At 40.0% G+C, this 19467-nt stretch overlaps 1 protein-coding gene across 4 annotated transcripts in view; it reads right to left on the reverse strand.

Moving 5' to 3' along the window:
- Positions 1-19467, reverse strand: part of FLNB (filamin B) — a 106022-nt gene that overhangs the window by 68461 nt on the left and 18094 nt on the right. The window lies entirely within an intron of this gene.

Consider the following 19467-nt stretch of genomic DNA (forward strand, 5'->3'; position numbering starts at 1 on the left):
AGGATAGCAGTCCCAACATCATCATCTTTTATTTTAGGAAAAGTACAGGCTTGATTTGCTCTTGAAAATCATTTGACTTGTATCCCATTCCCAAAATGGATCACTGTCAAAAATGTTAAACGATTCAAAACCGATAGCTACACAATGCTCAAAATTTGGTTTACAGTGAGTAGCAACGAGACTTCACTCTTTCCTAGCACTTTTTGGAGATACAAAGGATTGAACATGGGAACTTTGAGAGTAGATCATGTGCTCTTAGCACCGAACTGTGCATGGCCCTTATGTCCCAAGAGACAGGCATTTCATATGGTGGGGTGATAACAAGATTAGAAATAAGACTGGTCCAGGCTTTTCCCAGACATCTTGAATCTATCAAACAAAGCAGCTTTTGAACAAAGTCACTTTTCTTCCCCATTGCTTATTTTGGGCAATTGCTTATTCGCATCTGTATGAAAATTTTACTTTTTGCTGAAAATACTTCCCACTCTTATCACTGAACCAACAGTAATTGTGCATGCTAGAAATTCCACAGTGTCCTATAATAAAAGTTTGCCTTGGACACTTGAGTGTTAGTGAAGCAGAAAGCAAAACAAGCATGCTCCAAAAATGGCATCACACTGAGAAGCTGGACTTTAAAAGCTAGCCTCCCCACCAACAAGTTCAAAGGCAAGGACAAATGTTATTCCTTCTAAATGGAATCACTCTCATTATCCTCTCAAAAGTGGTATGTCAAAAGGGGCTAGAAATCAGAAACTTAACAGGAAAAAAGGAGATCAGAGAAAAGGTACTATGATTAAATAGTTTATGAAGGAGTTTGCAGTCCACCAGTGCTCTTTCAGGAGGGTAAGTTACACCAAGAAAGTTTACAGTCATTGAGTTATGAGAACAAGTTATTTCTGCACCACACAAAGCAACCCCTGGAGACTCCTATAATAATATTTTTAAACGGTTACCAACCAGACCTGCCTTGCTAAAAGATGGACTTTCAAATTATTCAGACTAAAGCAATGCAGTATTCCGCAATCAGCTTCATTCAACCTACACACCTTCCTTGACTACAAGGTTTTCTAGTTATGTTTCTAGCCTCAGGCATTGATCTATTCCACAGGCAATTAACAATGTAATTTATATCCTGCCAGTGTAGTTTATTAATGAAACTTTTAAACTTCTTAAGCAACAAGCTGTTAATCTAAGGTAATTAAAGTATATAATGTAGAAATAAGGTTTAGCTAAGTACAAGAGTGCAACTACGTAGGCTTTTGAAGCAGAAACTTCATGCTGAAGGTATGTTAGCTTTGTGGCCATTTAGTAGGTGCACTGAAAGCTATTATACTCCAGTGAACATTTCTCAGTTCTGAACAAGTCACAAGGTGCTCAAAATCGGAAGGGTTATCATTTTTATTCACAGCAGCAAACTTGATGGAAGTCAATTAGCAAGGCAACTATTCCGTACATATGATAGAAGTTTGTTTTACTTGGAGAAAGTCCAACTCCAGATATACACTTGCTCAAGATCTGTTGGCAGAACCCTTCTTCTCTATGAACATTCTTGGGAGCAATGCTTTGAGAAGACATTGCTCACAGCAGTTGCACCCCACTTATGGAGTAGCCTTCTTAAGAGGCCTGCTTGGTACAAAAGCTGATGTCATTCCAGCATCAAGTCAAAATAATTTTTTTATTAAAATTTTTGAGGTTTAATTGATTGCATCCAGATAGGCTCATGTGTAATGGTTTAAATTATTTGAAACAATTTAAATAGTCTTTTAATTGTTAATTGGGTTAAATGAGAATATTTTCTTGCTTCTTGGCAGGGAGTTGACTGGATGGCCCACAAAGTCTCTTTCAACTCGACGATTCCAACATGCTTTTATTCTTTCAAGACACTTCTTATTGTATTAAATTGTTCTAAATTGATTTTATTGTGTGCTGCCCTGAGATATTAGTAAATAGGGTACTATTTAAACATTGTTGTTGTTTCTTCTTTTAAAGGAGCTTTGACTCCTGTAAATTGATGCTTGCTACTTGCAGCTACTTGATATATTCATTTCCTACTCCCAAAACAGAAGGTTTATGAGCCCTATGTGAACTCAGAGATATTCCTAATGCACGAAAGTGGCAAGTATTTCCAGTTCCACTGGGCCATCTGCCAGCTAACCCGTATTCATATCTTTCAGCCTCAACAGTTTCCTTTTCTGTATTATTTTGTGACTGGTTACGCCTACCATCTTGCAATGATAACCACACCACTGTCTTCACATTATAGATACAGAAACTAGTTCATAGAGAGAGTATGAATTAGTGGAATAGATTAAGTGAGATCATGATGTGCCCAGCCAACTTGAGTCCCTATATTTGGAGAAAAACAGGATAAAAATAAAGGAAAAAATGTGCAACATGGACCGTACAGCTCTGGGGGGAAAATAGGTCAAAGAGAAGAATGGATAGAGCACCACAACACAATAGGTATTACAAGTTGCAGTTGCTTTCACTGGGCTAACAAGGTATTTCCTAGTCCACAGCAAGTATAAGGAGGAAACTTTTGCATGATCTGATGGAGTAATCTCAATAGCATCTGGGAGAGATTGGATCACAGAGTTCTCCAAGGAGAAAACAATGTTTGTTAGTTATCTAAAGGATGAATTATTCAAATATATGTGTAATCATGCTGTCACTTTTCAAATGTAAGTTCTACAGAAGTGCAGAGTTCACATTTGCTGAAAACTATTCTAATATACTTCATCACTAGCCAAGGATTTGAAATCAGCATCCATACTCAGCCCCACTCCTATACACTGTGAACTCCACATAGCTGATCAATACTGAGAGACTGAGCAATTGCGTAAGTATGCACTTGCATCTCTGAAAATTAGCCAGATCCTGGAGATAAGTGTTAAATATTTACTTCTGGATTATTGTTGGCACTTGCTTGTCGGTTCAATGAGCTCTGAGATCTAATACACCGAAGGAGGGCACCCTGAAGGCAACACCTCCGGGATTTTAATAAACACACACCCCCAGGGTGCTTCAGTGCAAACTGTTTTAAAGGCCCTTTAAATATATATGGCACTGTTTACTCATTATTCAGCGATACTGCCATTCATAATCTACCTTACAGCACCGTTTCATCACGTAATTGCCTGGATTGTGTCGCAGAGCTTTAAAACCCCGAGCAAAACAGCTAAATAAGATACTTTTTTGAACTTTGTCCTGCTGCAGTACAAGGAATTTGCTGTTAGACAATTAGCGGAAACATGATAAGCTACTGTAGTCGGTTTCCTTGGCAACTGCAATACACAGAAGAGCTGTGCTCTTTTCGGACACCAAGCAAGGAAATCAAACCACGGACAAGAAAGAGCCATATGAAGTAGACTCAGCAGTTTGAGAAGATCGGGTTATCTCCCAATCTTCTCCACAAAGGCTGACTCTGGAGGTTATCTGACCAGAACAAGGTACAATGAGACTGAATACAGTTTCGAGGCAGCACTGCTGAGCCATCTGTGGGTTTTTTTTCCAGGTGCAATGGTCATGAACAAGATTTTAAACATACGCTCACTAGGATTTGTTGGACAAAACAAATCTACAGACAACAGTGCAACTGGAAGTCCAAATTGTGCTACCCTTTAGTAAAACAAAACAAAACAAAACATTTTCTCTGCACTCAATTGAGACAAACGACTGAATTACTACCCCACTATAACTGTTCTGTTCCCATAGATTTTCAAAAGACTAGAAACTGAATATCTGAAACAAGAGCTTCACAATAGCCCAAACACTTACTGGTATATCAGCAAGGATTTTCTTATTCCCAAATGCTTATCAATAGCAGTAAAAAGCAAACGCTTTACAACATTTCTATGCCGCCCTTCTCACCCCAAAGGGGACTCAGAGTGGCTTAAAGTAATATGTAAATACAATATATTATATTATTACCATAGCACAATATTAATATTATATATTACTATATTGTACTATACATTATACTGTAATATTAATAGTAATATTACATGTAATAGAACATATATAATTATACCATATTATTATTATTAGTATATTTTATTACATTATAATATTATACTATTGTATGTATATACAATATATTATATTATATTATATTATATTATATTATATTATATTATTAGCACAGTGCAGGAGACAAGACTAGAGCAGGGGTTCTCAACCTATGGATCCCCAGGTGTTTTGGCCTACAACTCCCAGAAATCCCAGCAAGTCTACCAGCTGTTAGGATTTCTGGGAGTCGATGACCAAAACATCTGAGGACCCACATGTTGAGAACCACTGTTCTAGAGAGATAAAGAAAGCCTGTGAGTCTTCAGTTCAAGAACTCAAAAACAGGTTTCTGGGCTTAGACGTCTTTTGTTGTAAATGCACATTAATTCCACCAGGCTCTGATTGAGACTAGTAAATGCCCATCTCAGATATAGAGAACACAGGCTCGTGAATTTTCCCCCCACCATAAACAGTTCGGAATAGCACTCATAATTATCCATTCCACTGCAAGCTGTTCTGACTTTTATTGATGCTTTGATTGTAACTAGTGTGATTATGCAAGCGCATGCATTCACTTATTTGAGTTTCAAACATAGTTCCTGTAACACAGAGATAGAATAGCAAACTCTGTTTGTTCAAATATTTCTAGAAAGCTCTTGGCTAAGACTTAACCACTAAGCAAATAAACCAGCATGTCCTCCTTGTCTAGCCTTGATTTAGATTTGTCTCCAACAGAAGGGATACAAATACATATGCTATTTATGAACTTGGAATCTATTGTGCTGGTTTACAGGCATTCAAAAACTGGGTGTATGAACTAGGTTTCTGCCCATGTACAGCATTCTACAATCTGCAAGGGTATTTTTTTTACCATCCAGGGTCACACAGAACCTTGTGAGCTCTGTCAAATGTTGTAGTTGTTTTTATACCTCATCACACTAGAGAATGAATCTGCTTTAAATCTGGTTTCTGCCTCCTGCAGAATTCTGGGGTTTGTAGTTTAGGGAGGAGCCTTTAAGAGCCTCACTACACTACACATCCCAGAATTCTGCAGGAGGCAGAAACCGGATTTAAAGTGGATTCATTCCCTAGTGTGATGAGGTAGTATATATATTGCATTTTGAACACTGCAATACTAGTTGCTATTCCATGAAGCAGAGAAAAGGAAAGGAGGTTGGGATTTTGCAAAGTATCACAGGTTACAATGATTCCTTAAACAAAGATGAGTTGTGTATTATCCATCACAATACAGCTGTTTTGCTAAGAAAAGTAACATGTGAGAGTCAGTACAAACCATACAGGATCCAACAAAAAGAAGGCAAAAAAATCTGCTTTTTTCTATACTACGAATCCTCTTGTCACCACCCTGGGGCTATCTGTAAGAAATGGAAGGCTAAGACCCCAAATGTGTAATTTTAGATCACAAATTTGTTCACTGAAATGGATTGTACCAAGGAAGCACATTGCTTTAGGTCCTGTTAACCAATACTTTTTTTTTTTTACAAAAGCCAGTATTCAGTTTGGAAACTGAGTAGAGATTACAACATGCCTTAAGGGGACAGAGAAGGTTCTGTTGCAATTCACTTTGTATGCTCGCATACACAACCTGCGATTATTCATAATCTCCATGGGAAAGAATTATCTTAAAATCAGTTAAAGGGGTATATGTCCTTTTCAGTCCACAGAGAACACTAGACAGCAACACTAAATTGAAACTGTTTATGGTAAGAAAAAAAGTAATTGTAATTGGTGCAGCCTCGTAATTTATTTCGCAGCTATATAAACTTCTGGACCTAAGCTAGCAAGCCTACTCCAAACAGTGATATACTGTGATTCAGAAGGACAGCTCATAAACACAGAATTGGAAGGGACCTTGTGGGTCATCTAAATCCAAAGCCCAGGTAGATAAGGAATATATACTCAAAGCCTGGGCAGTTGAGAAATATATAACCAAGGTAAGCATCCAACCTCCAAAGAGGCTGAATGCATCACTATAAAGCAGTCCAATTCCACCACCAAGTGGCTCTTTCCCACCAGAAGTCTTCCTAATATTTAAGTGGAATCTCTTTTCTCAAAATATAGGTAAGGTAAAGGTTTTCCCCTGACATTAAGTCCAGTCGTGTCCGACTCTGGGGCATGGTGCTTATCTCCATTTCTAAGCCGAAAAGCCGGCATTGTCCATAGACACCTCCAAAGTTATGTGGCCAGCATGACTGCATGGCATGCCATTACCTTCCCATCAGAGCAGTACCTAGTCTCACATTTGCATGTTTTTGAACTGCTAGGTTGGCAGGAGCTGGGGCTGACAGCAGGAGCTCACACCGCTCCCCAGATTCGAACCTGTGACCTTTTGGTCAACAAGTTTAGCAGCTCAGCAGTTTAACTTATTGTGCCACTGGGAGGTCATCAGCAAAAATCTTTGGGCTTCCTTGTCTTGGAGTGATGCACTGAGATTTGGGTTCCAATGCTTCCCATTAAGTATCCACTGTGCAGAAAAAGAGATTCCACCTAAATATTAGGAAGCCTTCGACAATACATTAGGAAGATTGTCCTGACAGTAAGAGCTGTTTGATAGTGGAGTATGCCGACTTGGAATGTGATGGAGTTTTCTTCTTCAGAGGTTTTTAAGCAGAGGCCATCTGTCTGGAGTGCTGCGACTGTGTGTTCCTGCATGACAGAATGGGGTTGCACTGGATGTCTCTTGTGGTCTCCCAACTCTATGATTCAGCAGCAGTGAACCCAATACACAGCAACTAACCTCTTTAAGAGCATCGGCATAATGACAAGCTCTCCTCTGTCTGGCATAAGCTGCAACTATTGCACAAACTCATAGCCCTCCAAGCTCAGTATTACTGTTCAGGCTCGGGATTGTTTTATGATGTTGTGTTGTGTTATTGTGATGTGTTTATTTTATTTTTGTTCCTTTTGATTTTATTGTTGATTTTATTTTATTGGGTTGCTTTTAAACCTATGTTTTTCTGGGTTTCTCCCTATGTAAGTTGCCCTGAGTCCCTTCAGTGAGATGGAGGTGGGGTATAAAAATAAAGTTGTTGTTGTTGTTGTTGTTGTTGTTGTCGTTATTATTATTATTATTATTTGAAACACAACAACATAAGTCCTATTATTATTATTATTATTAGCTGTCAAAACCCTTCTTCTGTTTGTGTTCAGGTGGATTATTCTGGGAGGACATCTTCATTTATACTTCAGTTATAATGGGCACCAGGAAGAGATTCCCAATAGCAACCTCATCAAATAGCATAAGGTACTTTATAGCTGGTGAAATATGATATCCTGGGAACTGCTTCTTGCATTAGTCTGTATAAGAGTCATTCCCATATCATAAATATTCACTTATAGGATTACTGAAAGAAATCTTTGTCATCAGAAGGGTTTTAAAAAGAACACATGGGTGTATTTAGAAAACCAGTATTTTTGCCAGGAACCAGTTCCATATTTATGCACAGTGTTTCTATCTTTTTGAGAAACTCATCAAGGAAGGGCTATATCAGTTTACAGATCATTTTGAATAGAACTGCTTTGAAGTACACATGGCCTTCTTGGTTTAAAAGAACCTTCTTGAAAAGACTGTCTACTTTGCTATAGCAAAGGCTCCCCTTGCACATGTAAGCAGCTCCATGAATATATCTGGCCCATGGGGTGGGCAAAATACAGCCCTCCAGATGTTGTCAGAATCCACATTCCAGTAGCCCACATCAACTGGGCACAAAGGGATCCTGGGGCGTGGAGACTAATAATGTCTGAAAGACCACACACTGTTCAATCCTACTATACACCAATGGGACAGAGCTCATGTAGTCACCGGCCCAATGCTGTTGGGACAAGCAGTGCAAATTCTCAAGCAGAACTGCAGCTTGACGAGAAACTATTTATTGGCCTACTTACAGATAGCAACACTTTTGTCTTTTCTACAAAACCTAGTTGCCACACCTTAAAGTCTAACAGAGCTCATGAACTATGATCAAGTAAATGTATTCCTTACAAAAACTTTGCGATCGTTTTCTTCATTTATTATTCTCATACTAATACTATCATGAGGTAAAGATCTCCAAATATGAAAAGTTTTTTAAAAAGCACAAGAAAACCGATCCAATCTGATCCACTAGTCATCAATGCCCTCCACAGTCTTCCATTTCACAGCAATGTCAATTCTTCCTTCTATTAGCATACGAATAAGCTCTTACGAACTCAGAAAATATTAATTATCCACTAAATTATTTGTACTGACATGTTACTTTAACAATGATACCTAGAAGGTGCAACTAACAGTACTCAACTTTAGTGCAGTTAGGCCACTGAAGTACAGTTCCCTCACATTTGCACTAACATAAGGTAATTTTATTGCAACAGGGTAACATGGGCAAAGTTGCCACTGTCAACAGGTCATTTCATATACAATTTTATTTTGACTGTGTAGTTCTTGCTTTGAATGGAATGACATACTATGGTCTTCTTCGATTTTCATCAATTTGATCCTAATATTTTTTCCATGAGACTTGTCTATGAACCTGTTGTAAAAAAAAATATGATACAAATCTTTGTGATATTGACAGAGACAATGCATTTTTCTTCAGAAAGTATCGTAACAGCTTAGAACTTTCAAATCATTTTTTCAATTGGTCTATTGTTAGAAGGTATCAATACAGGTCACTTTCAAATCATTTTTTCAATTGGTCTATTGTTAGAAGGTATCAATACAGGTCACGAAGAGTCAGAGACAACTGAACAAATGAACAACATCAATACAGGTCTTTGACACAATTTAGACCTTGTTCATACCCTTTTAAGAAGTGGTTCTCTCTACATTTAAAACTATAGGTTAATCAAGAACGGGCACAAGAGTGAGAAAAGAAGAGCAAGATGTCGCTCACTAATGCCATGCACCATTTTTTAAAATGTAGATTAATTATTTTATTGGTTGTTTTCCTTCTAAAGCGAGGCCACCAAAAACAGCAGGCTACTCTGAAGAGTAGGAGTCCTCTGAAGAGTAGGAGTCCTCAACCAAGAACAGGTTAAGTTCTTGGTTGTTGTGTGTTTTCCGGGATAGGTGTGAAAACGAAGGCCCTCCAAGGTCATTTACCTGGCCCTCACTCTGGGTCAACCTAAGTCTGTAATGATTTGAAAGCACACAACAACAATAATCCTATCTCATCAGCCAAAAGCAGGCCCACACTTCCCATTGAAATGCTAGTAAGTTTATATTTGTTAAAATTGTTCTTCACTTTAATTATTGTATTGTTTTAAGTGTTTTTTTGCACTACAAATAAGATATGTGTAGTGTGCATAGGAATTCATTCATGTTTTTTTCAAATTATAATCCGGCCCTCCAACAGTTTGAGGGACTGTGACCTGGCCCTCTAAAAAGTTTGAGGACTCCTGCTGAAGAGAGTTATCCCTCAACTCTATAGTAGTTCATTAGATGAATATCTTGGTTTATTTGTATTTCTAAAAACACACACTGGAATACAAATCTAAACGACTTCTGGAAATGGAGTAATTTTTAGAATCCTTTATAAATCTAGGCCATTTTCCATTGGAAAGCAAACAAAAAACTGATAGCATCCTTAAGGACTAACAATATAACACACACTTAAAACTAACAACAATTGTTAGTCCTTAGGGCAGAGGTTTCCCAACATTTGATGTTGGTGACAACATTTTTATACACGCATCATTCTGTGACACAGTAATTCCATTTTACAGCAAACTATTTCATATATATTTTAAATATATGATTTATTTCTTATTTCACACAGACTCAGAAGTTTCTTATTATGTTCGTGTGACATACCTACACACTGTAGCCAACACAATAATGTGTCAAGACACATAGTCTGTCACAAGTCTTTTAGGTGCAGAAGATTTTGCATGGATTCTTTAGAAATCTGTCTTTTTCAGAAACCAAGCAATGTCAGAGTGCAATGCTGGCATCAAGCAGTGAAGGTAGTTTCATACACCCTGTCAGCAGCTTCGAAATGGGACAGACTGAGTTACTATACAGAAAACCAGGAGGAGATGCATCCTTCAAGACTATGAAAGAGGCATCTGTTGCATAGTTTAACACTTCATACACCCAATCACCACAAAGGTCAACATTATGCCTATTCTTTACATTACAGCTCTTTTAGCAAAAAGCTTAAGTTAATCAACAAGTTTTAGCAAAAAGTTCCAAGGGCTCACTTAGTTCAGAACTGCAGAATACATTGCCACAGCTGTTTGTCTTCTGTAGCTGTAATACAGAAATACTTTCCGTCTTTGACATGAACACATGTTTTTAGCCCTCACAGTTATTCTAAAAAGGTTCTAGCCATGCAGGCACTGTGTGAAACATACTGTGTTTCAGGACAGTACTCGCAAGCACTCCGATTTAACTGACTTGCAAGGTACTGCCACGGAAAGATAAAATACTACTGGAAGCTTTCCACCACATGCCTTTAAAGCACACCAAGAAGCAAAACTAGGAAGTTTGCTTTCACAATTTACTTGAGTCACAATGCAAACTGGGCTGCATGTTAAGTTGGACTGAGCTTTTAAGCCATGCTGCCACAGTCAACGACTGCTACGTGAGCTTCTAACCTGTGCCTCAGGAGATGTTGTGGCATGTCTAGACCACAGCAAGATGACTGACACGTTGGCCTTGGCAGCTGGGATGTCATCCCTGCCTATGTCTCCTGTGCTATAGTATTCCTTGCTCCTAACAGCCAGGACAAACACATGCCAAGGCAAGGGTACAGTGATCAGAGATAAAAATGCTAATTTCATTTTCTTCCCCTGCCACTTTTTCTTCTTTTCTTTTTTACGGTAACACCCCAAGCACTGGTCATGCTGGCAGAGGGATTACTAGAAAGATAAGCCAAGCTGTTACAGGTTCATACAGGCCGTCCCCAAGTTATGAACAAGTTAAGTTCTTGGTTGTTGTGTGTTTTCCAGGATAGGTGTGAAAATAGCACACCTAGTATGTAATGCCTAGCAGTTTTCAAGGTCTAACTTCTTATTGCCTGAGGGAATCCTTTGTTGGGAGGGGATTAGCTAGCCCTGATTGTTTCTTGTCTGGAATTCCCCTGTAGGTTGGCTCTTAAGTTGAAAAAAAAAGTACATTTTGTAAGTGTAGCTCCAGCCAAGGACATCTATATCTTTAGCTTTGTATAGCAAAGGGAAGGGCGATATTTGTTTGGATGTCTGTGCCCCTGTTCAGAAAAAAATCACCACATTTTCTGTCCTTGTGCTAACTGGATTTTGAAAAAAAATAGTTTGTTGTGGAAACAAGGATTGGTGAGAAAGTGTCAGTGGAGACACCTTTCCCCCGTGATAACTCTTCCAGGAGTAAATTCCCCTTTTGGGAGGTATATTTCTCTCACTTCCTGTTGTCTCACACCCATCCTTAAATATGAGTTGTTTGTAAGTCAGATGTTTGTAACTTGGGGACTGCCTGTACTTGAGTTGTTATTTTTTACTGTGGTTCAGTGCCTACAGTGGTTGGAGCGATTAAGCCAGGACACTTAACTTGCTTCCTCAACCTTATCCTACTCCTAGTTCTAGTTTCCACATCTCACTTGTCACCATGGTCTGAATTAGAGTCTTTTGGTTGTTAATATCTGGCAGCAGTGGTATACCAGGACTCCACACCTGGTAATGCTTCCTTTTCAAGTAATTTTTTTTCTCCACCTCACCCTGTAGTACTTTGCTTCCATTTATTGCTAAAACAGAAACGTCCAACTTCCCTAAGCTCTTCCTGTATCCTTACAGCTTGCTCCAGCATGCTTTGGATAAATGACATCATTGAGAAACTTGTTATACTGACAATAAGTCCCAGGAGAGCAGGCCCCCCTCTTATACTTAGCAAAGCACATTCCTCATTAGTGAGGTCACCTCTTGCTCCCCATGTATGTGAAAAGCCCCCAGAAGCTGCAGATGAGATCAGTTTGCTTTGTTATTCCCTTGACTGAAATCCTGCCTTGTGAAGCATCTCTGAATATTGATGCAAGTATTCCAGGGAGATTTTCTTGGCAGCTATTCCAACCTATATGCGCAAATGTACAGAGTTACTTTCTCAATACGGCTGCTTCTCTCCAATGTAGGTTGGATTTCTGTTTCCTTCAATAAACTCTCCAGTTAATTTTAAGGCTTAATTCCAATGAGGGATACTAAAGGGTGCCAACAAGCCCACCTAGATCAGAAAAGGCATCAACTTCTGTTAGGTATCACTTAAGAGAGATTTATATTATGGAGCTCTGGAAAACCTGAAGGTCAAGACAGAACCTGGAAACCATGGTCACCAGTCATACCCTCTGTGGGAGAGTACAAATCATTGTCTAAGAAGTAATATTTCTACCCTGAGCAGTGGGCATTTAACTTCCGGCTAGAATGCCTTTGGGCAGGCACAGACAGAAGTCTGGGGCCACATGTTTAAGACAGACACATCTCCCTGACTTTAACTAAATAAGCTCCTTTGTATCCCTTTTAGGAAACACAGTAAGTTTGTTTTAGTTTGGCCAGCAAAAATCCGACCCCACCTCCTAGCGGTGCCAGCTGTATAACCAACCAACGGGGCAACAGTCTGCATTGATAGGTGGTGTGACATGTCATCTGCAATACAAACAGTTGCATCAACCTGTCAAAACCACAGAGGTCTTTTTAGGAATGCCCAAAACAAAGCCATGTGAAAATGACAGGCAAAGCCGACCCTACGAATTTGTGGGATAAATGCTAAGAAGAGGAGGAGGAGGAGTAAGAGGAGGAGGAGGACTAGCAGAAGCAGCTTGTTTTAGTTTAAACATTATATAGATTTAAGTTAGGCACACCTAAAGCTTCCTGAGTGTTAACACACAGCTTTGCACGCTCTTACCCCAAGATGACCATAGGCCTGCATCCATTCTCAATCATTATTTCCAATGATCTGGTATACACATACATCAATTCACTTTGTGTGAGAATGTCATATTTTACCAAGGTAACACTTCAGATTAAGTCCAGGACCCTACTAGTTAGTTCCAGGTAAACAGACCCAGACAACTGTATGGTGAGTTGACATGGAGATAAGTCCTAATGACTCAAGCCCTCACACTACTATTGTGCATTTCCTTGTATCTACATCAGTACCTGAGTAAAGAGGTACTTTCCATCCATAGCTTCTGACTAGTATGAGAACTCAATGCCCCTTTGAGTCTACTGCTCAACATGACTGCCTGGAATGTTTAGTCATCAATCTATTTGCACCATCTTGTTCTTATGAAATAAAGGAATGTCTACTTATGAGTAAACTGCACAAATCAGCACGTATGTAGTAGAGGTGTATGAAGATAGTAGTAATAAAAATCAGAAGGAAGGTGTTTGCCAACAGACAAATATTCCAAAGAGAGAAAGCCTGCTCTGATCTTCGTAAATACTCCGTTTCTTCCAGGGATTGACATCACAGCAAAAGTGTCAACAGCCAGACCCAGGATTTGCCAAATGAAGAACTAGTTCAATAGCAGCAGAATGCGTATGATATTCATTTTTAGAATAGCATACTTCCATTACCTCAGACTTTGTTTTGAAGCCAATATAGATAATTGTTTATGATACTCCAATTTCCATTGTTATTAAATTTGAATAACCAAGCCAAGTTCCTTCATCAGGAAACATTAGTGTTTAGGGACATTACACTGGGATTTCCTGTTCCAGAGCAAAAAGGAGAGTGCTTTTGTTTGTCAGGAAATATGGCAGGCAGAAAACATAGGGTCTAATAGGCAGTAAAGTGCAATGGAGCAAGCTTCACCATTCAGTAACTCCCCAACAAAATACTAGATGATGGATAGATATGGGGAGGACACTGAGTGATGGGCAGAGGTCTTAAGGACACTGTGTACTCTCTCCCACAACCCCTCCTTTCACCAGTAAAAAGGCCAGAGGCTGGTATGGGTGCTGGCAAGGACGAGCTTTGGCTTGGCCAGGAAGACCCATCAGACATTGTTGACTCTAGATCATTCTGAAACAGCACCCATCTATTAAGCTCACAGCATGAAAATGTTGGAAACAGTTAGCCCAATCCGCTTGGACAATTTGGCGTTTCACTTAAATGCCTCTTTCACAGGCCACACGCTTTAGTCTTCCACATAGGCAGGCTAGCTTTTCAATTTGACATTTGAGAGGCTTTGTCAGAAAAACAAGTCTTCCAGAAAGACCAGGCAGAAGAATGCAGGGCTGTGGGCTTGAGCAACCCACATGGTCTATGTATGCCTTATTTCAGTGCATGTTATTCTGCTGCAAGTAAACATCTTTAATATCAGTGAAGGCTTTCCAATAGAATAAGAATAGCATTGCCTCAGACCAAGGCTACAAGAATGATCAGTATCGCTCTTCCAGTTCACTAGCCTCAGAAAACAGACCCTCAATGAAGCTGGCAGTTATCTTTTAAAACAGGCTTGGCTTTGAATATGTGGGCAAAGTTAGAGCACAAATTATGTCAGCTTGAAGTGAGCTGCTTGCCTTCTCATTTCCTCCTTCTCAGAACCCCTTCATTTGATAATACTGAGTCTTGTCAAAATATATGGCTTGCGTGGACACAGTGCTATTTGCAGTTTTATGTGCACAAATCATAACTATATCCTAGAGATGCAAAAAATAAAGAAGTAATAGAAGTGTTGCTTGCTAAATATGCACTATGTGGATGCATTAACTTTTTTACGTCTGCGCAACCTCTCCCACAGAAGAAAAACCAGAACCTCAGTTCTCACCATTATGAATACAGTAAGTCCAAGTATCCAAGAAAGGGACTTCAGCAGCACTAAAGCCTATTTAAGTCCCATCACTTTCCTCTCAATGTGCCATTATTCTTTTTCTGCTTTAAATGCAAGAACTGATTTATCTACAACAGAAGTCCCTCCTCTCGAGTTTAGCTTTTGCAACTATTCCTCCAACTATTACTCAACATTTCAGATAGAAGTCTAGCTAAACTTTGGACAAGCCATATGGCTAATCTTATTTGAGTGCAGCATTTTTTCCAAATGAAGAAGAGAGTGAGGATCAGAACATATGTAGGGAGATCAAGGTGCTTGTTCATAAAGATATTGTCCTCCCAACTCTGCTATATGCCTGTGACTGTCTATAGACATCACACTTAACTCCTGGAATGTTTCCATCAGCATTGCTTCTGAAAAATCCTGCAAATCTCTTGGGAAGACAGGCAAACAAATGTCAGCATGCTGGAAGAAGCAAAGAACACCAGCATTAAAGTGATGCTCCTACTCCATCAACTCCTCTGGACTGACCATGTTGCTTGAATGCCTGAACACCATCTCCCAAAGCAATTACTATACTCCCAACCCAAGAACAGAAAACGTAACGTTGATGGATAGGAAAAGAGATTTAAAGATGGGCTTAAAAGCCAACCTTAAAAATTGTGGCATAGACACTGAGAACTGGAAAGCCCTAGCCCTTGAGTGTGCTAGCCGGAGGTCGGCTGTGACCAGCAGTGCTGCAGAATTTGAAGAGGCATGAATGGAGGGCGAAAGAGAAAAATGTGCCAAGAAGAAGATGTGTCAAGCCAACCCTGGCCAGGACCGCCTTCCACCTGGAAACCAATGTCCTCACTGTGGAAGAACATGTGGATCAAGAATAGGTCTCCACAGCCACCTATGTATCCACTATCAAGACACTACATTTGGAGAGCCATCATCCTAGGACTATGGGGATCACCTAAGTAAGTAAGTAATTCATTTTGATAGTTTAGTTGTGCTCCATGGGATCTCTTCTCTTATAGGTCATATATAATATAAGTCACTATTATAAGTCACTGGAATATAAGTCACTAGCTCGTGCCTGAATGTGTATCTTAAAAAATGGCAAATCAAGTCTCAAGCCAGACCTGCCATTCAAGGCTGGATGTGGCTACCACAAGCAATTAATTTGAAATGTCAAGAAAATGGCAATAATTGTTGTACTTTTTCTTAAAATATGCAAGGCATGAGGAAAAGCCCTTGTGGATCTCTTGCTTCAAGTACTAAAATAACTTGACTGGCTTTGGGGATTATCTGCTTCCAATCTGGTGTCAGGAAACCTTTTGCACTTCGAGAAAGTCAGGCTGGAGTGACCATAAGAATTGGCTTTTTAAACAGAAAACTCTATTTGTTCTTGCTTTGGTTCTCATTTATTAGCCCCGGTCTAAATACCATGTATTTCTGCTCCACGTCATCCAATCTGTATTGCAGGCATCTGGTGAAACTTATTCTCAATGAAATTTCACCAGATCCCAGTTAGTCAACTATAACAGCCGGCCTTGGGTTGCTGGCAGCACGAAGAGGCTCCATGCTAGTGTGAAGGTCTAGCAAGCTTCCAAGACTAATGTCTTCAGCATTAGCAAGCATGTTTACTCACACTGGGTGTGGGTCAAGATGCTTCTAGGCAGCTGCCGCCAGCCAAGGACTGCAGCAGATAAGTGAAGCTATTCAGATATGGTTCAGCCAAATATCTTCTCCACAGCACACGCCAAGCGCTACAGCCACAGTGGACATGGATTCCTGGAGCCAAAAGCAACACGTTGGAAGTAATCAGAACTGATTACTGTTTGGGGAAATCCTTGACTACAATGTACACTTTGATTCAGTTTTTCCGTCCGAATCCATCCAGAGTCACCACACTCACAGGACTGGTGAGAGGAAATCCCATTCATGCAAATGTGTGCAGTTCAGCCAGACTCCATCACAGACAGCATTCAGGGAGAAAAATGAAGTGCTCTCGTTCAAGGAAACATTTTACAATTCACAGCCTGTCACACCTCTTTAAAATTTGATGCCATGAGCTACCTCCTCATATGCTACCTACTTTCAAAACATCTTGATTAAATTTACATTGCCAACTTGGCACCTGCAATATAAACCCCAAAGCCAATCCCATTTTTATCTACCTAATGAAAAGCTAAGGAGGTGGTTTGCTCCTGGCACTCTTACAGTATATTATCTTAGGGGACCATTTAAGAAAAAAAGGAGGCCTCCTGCCTTCTTTTTCATATTAGATACAACAGTTTGGCATTGATAACTTTCAGCCTTAGCTTTTAGAAATCTGTGGATACTATGACAAGCAAAAAGGAAAGTATACATTAAATGGGAACCCCTGGTGACGCAGTAGGTTAAACCACTGAGCTGCTGAACTTGCTAACCAAAAGGTCGCAGGTTCGAATCTGAGGAGTGGCGTGAGCTCCCACTGTCAGCCCTAGCTTCTGCCAACCTAGCAATTTGAAAACATGCAAATGTGATTAGATTAACAGATACTGCTCTGGCGGGAAGGTAACGGCACTCCATGCACTGATGCCGGCCACATGACCTTGGAGGTGTCTACGGACAATGCCAGCTCTTCAGCTTAGAAATGGAGATGAGCACCAACCCCCAGAGTCAGACATGACTGGAATTGATGTCAGGGGAAATCCTTTGCCTTTTATACATTAAATAAATAAAATAGTAATAATAATTTTCCTAGATCAACTCCTGTGTAGGACTACAATAAGTATCATCTAATCAATATAGCCATGGTTATGCTGAACTAACATGTGGGGAATTTAAACACATTGGGGTGCCTGAGTTGCAAAGTGCAGAAGGCTTTCATTATATTGGTGTTGGGTCTGCATTGTGTATATTTTGGTATATGCATTTTCATAGTGTTTTGTTTCATCTATCTGTTTTAACCATGTTGTACCCCACCTCAAGCCGCATGGAGAAGCAGGTAACAAATATATTATCATCATATATAAATATATTATCATCATCTCTCCCTCTCACAATGCTATATACCACTGCAGAATCATGTTTTTCAACCTATCGTATAACCTAGAATGAGAGGAAGTCCAGCTGTTTCCTCTAACAATTGGTAGCCTTGTCACATCAATGGAGCACAAAAACTAGTCATCTATCCTTACATACAACAATACAATTTAATGTGTTGTTGAATGCTTTGGAAAAGGGACTTTGGTGTAGTTTATATAGTAAGCATGAGATACATCCACTCAGGTGCTACCATGTGAAAGTGTTATCACAACATCAACAGTATTTGTTAGTCAATAGTGTTCAGTTTTGTTTCTTAACTGAGATTCACACTGGTCATGAACTTATATAATTCTTGCAATTGGCAAAGTGGACAAACACACTGACCTTTGGAGTTCACATCTAGTCACATCTTGAATAATTTGATTGCAAACAGTAAGTGATAAACTGAGATGACAAACTGGACTTGATTTCCAAAAAATGAAGGAAACGCTGAGCAGCATTCAGTGGACACAGATACTAAAAGACAAGGGAGCTACGGATGGGTGGGAATTTCTCAAGAGTGAAATACTCAAGGCGCAATTGCAAACCGTGCCAACAAAGAGAAAAAATAGGACAAGTGCAAAGAAGCCAGAATGGATGTCCAAAGAACTTCTAACTGTGCTAAGACACAAAAGAGACATGCACAAGAAGTGGAAAAAGGGAGAAATCACCAAAGAAGAATTCAAACAAATAGCCAACACCTGTAGGGAAAAGGTCCGCAAGGCTAAAGCAAAAAACGAGCTCAGACTTGCCAGGGACATTAAAAACAATAAAAAGGGCTTCTATTCTTATGTCAGTAGAAAAAGGAAAAACAAGGAGGCGATAGGACCTCTTCGAGGAGAAGATGGGGCAATGCTGACAGGGGATAGGGAAAAGGCAGAACTACTTAATGCCTTCTTTGCCTCGGTCTTCTCACAAAAAGAGAGTCTTCAACCTCAGCAAGATGGAGTGGATGAGGGATTGGAGGACATCCAACCCCAAATTGGGAAAGAAGTCGTCCAGGAATACCTGGCCGCTCTTAATGAGTTCAAGTCCCCAGGGCCAGATCAACTACACCCCAGAGTATTGAAGGAACTAGCGGAAGTCATTTCGGAACCATTGGCAACCATCTTTGAGAGTTCTTGGAGAACGGGAGAAGTTCCAGCAGATTGGAGGAGGGCCAATGTGGTCCCAATCTTCAAGAAGGGAAAAAAGGACGACCCAAACAACTACCGTCCGGTCAGCCTCACGTCGATACCGGGCAAGATTCTGGAAAAGATTGTTAAGGAAGTGGTCTGCAAACACTTAGAAACAAATGCAGTCATCGCTAATAGTCAACATGGATTTATCAAAAACAAGTCATGCCAGACTAATCTGATCTCTTTCTTCGATAGAGTTACAAGCTGGGTAGATGCGGGGAATGCCGTGGATGTAGCGTACCTGGATTTCAGTAAGGCCTTCGACAAGGTCCCCCATGACCTTCTGGCAAGGAAACTAGTCCAATGTGGGCTAGGCAAAACTACGGTGAGGTGGATCTGTAATTGGTTAAGTGGACGAACACAGAGAGTGCTCACTAATGCTCCCTCTTCATCTTGGAAAGAAGTGACGAGCGGAGTGCCGCAGGGCTCCGTCCTGGGCCCGGTCCTGTTCAACATCTTTATTAATGACTTAGATGAAGGGCTAG

The sequence above is a fragment of the Anolis sagrei genome, chromosome 2, assembly GCF_037176765.1.
Source record: "Anolis sagrei isolate rAnoSag1 chromosome 2, rAnoSag1.mat, whole genome shotgun sequence".
Taxonomy (NCBI): domain Eukaryota; kingdom Metazoa; phylum Chordata; class Lepidosauria; order Squamata; family Dactyloidae; genus Anolis; species Anolis sagrei.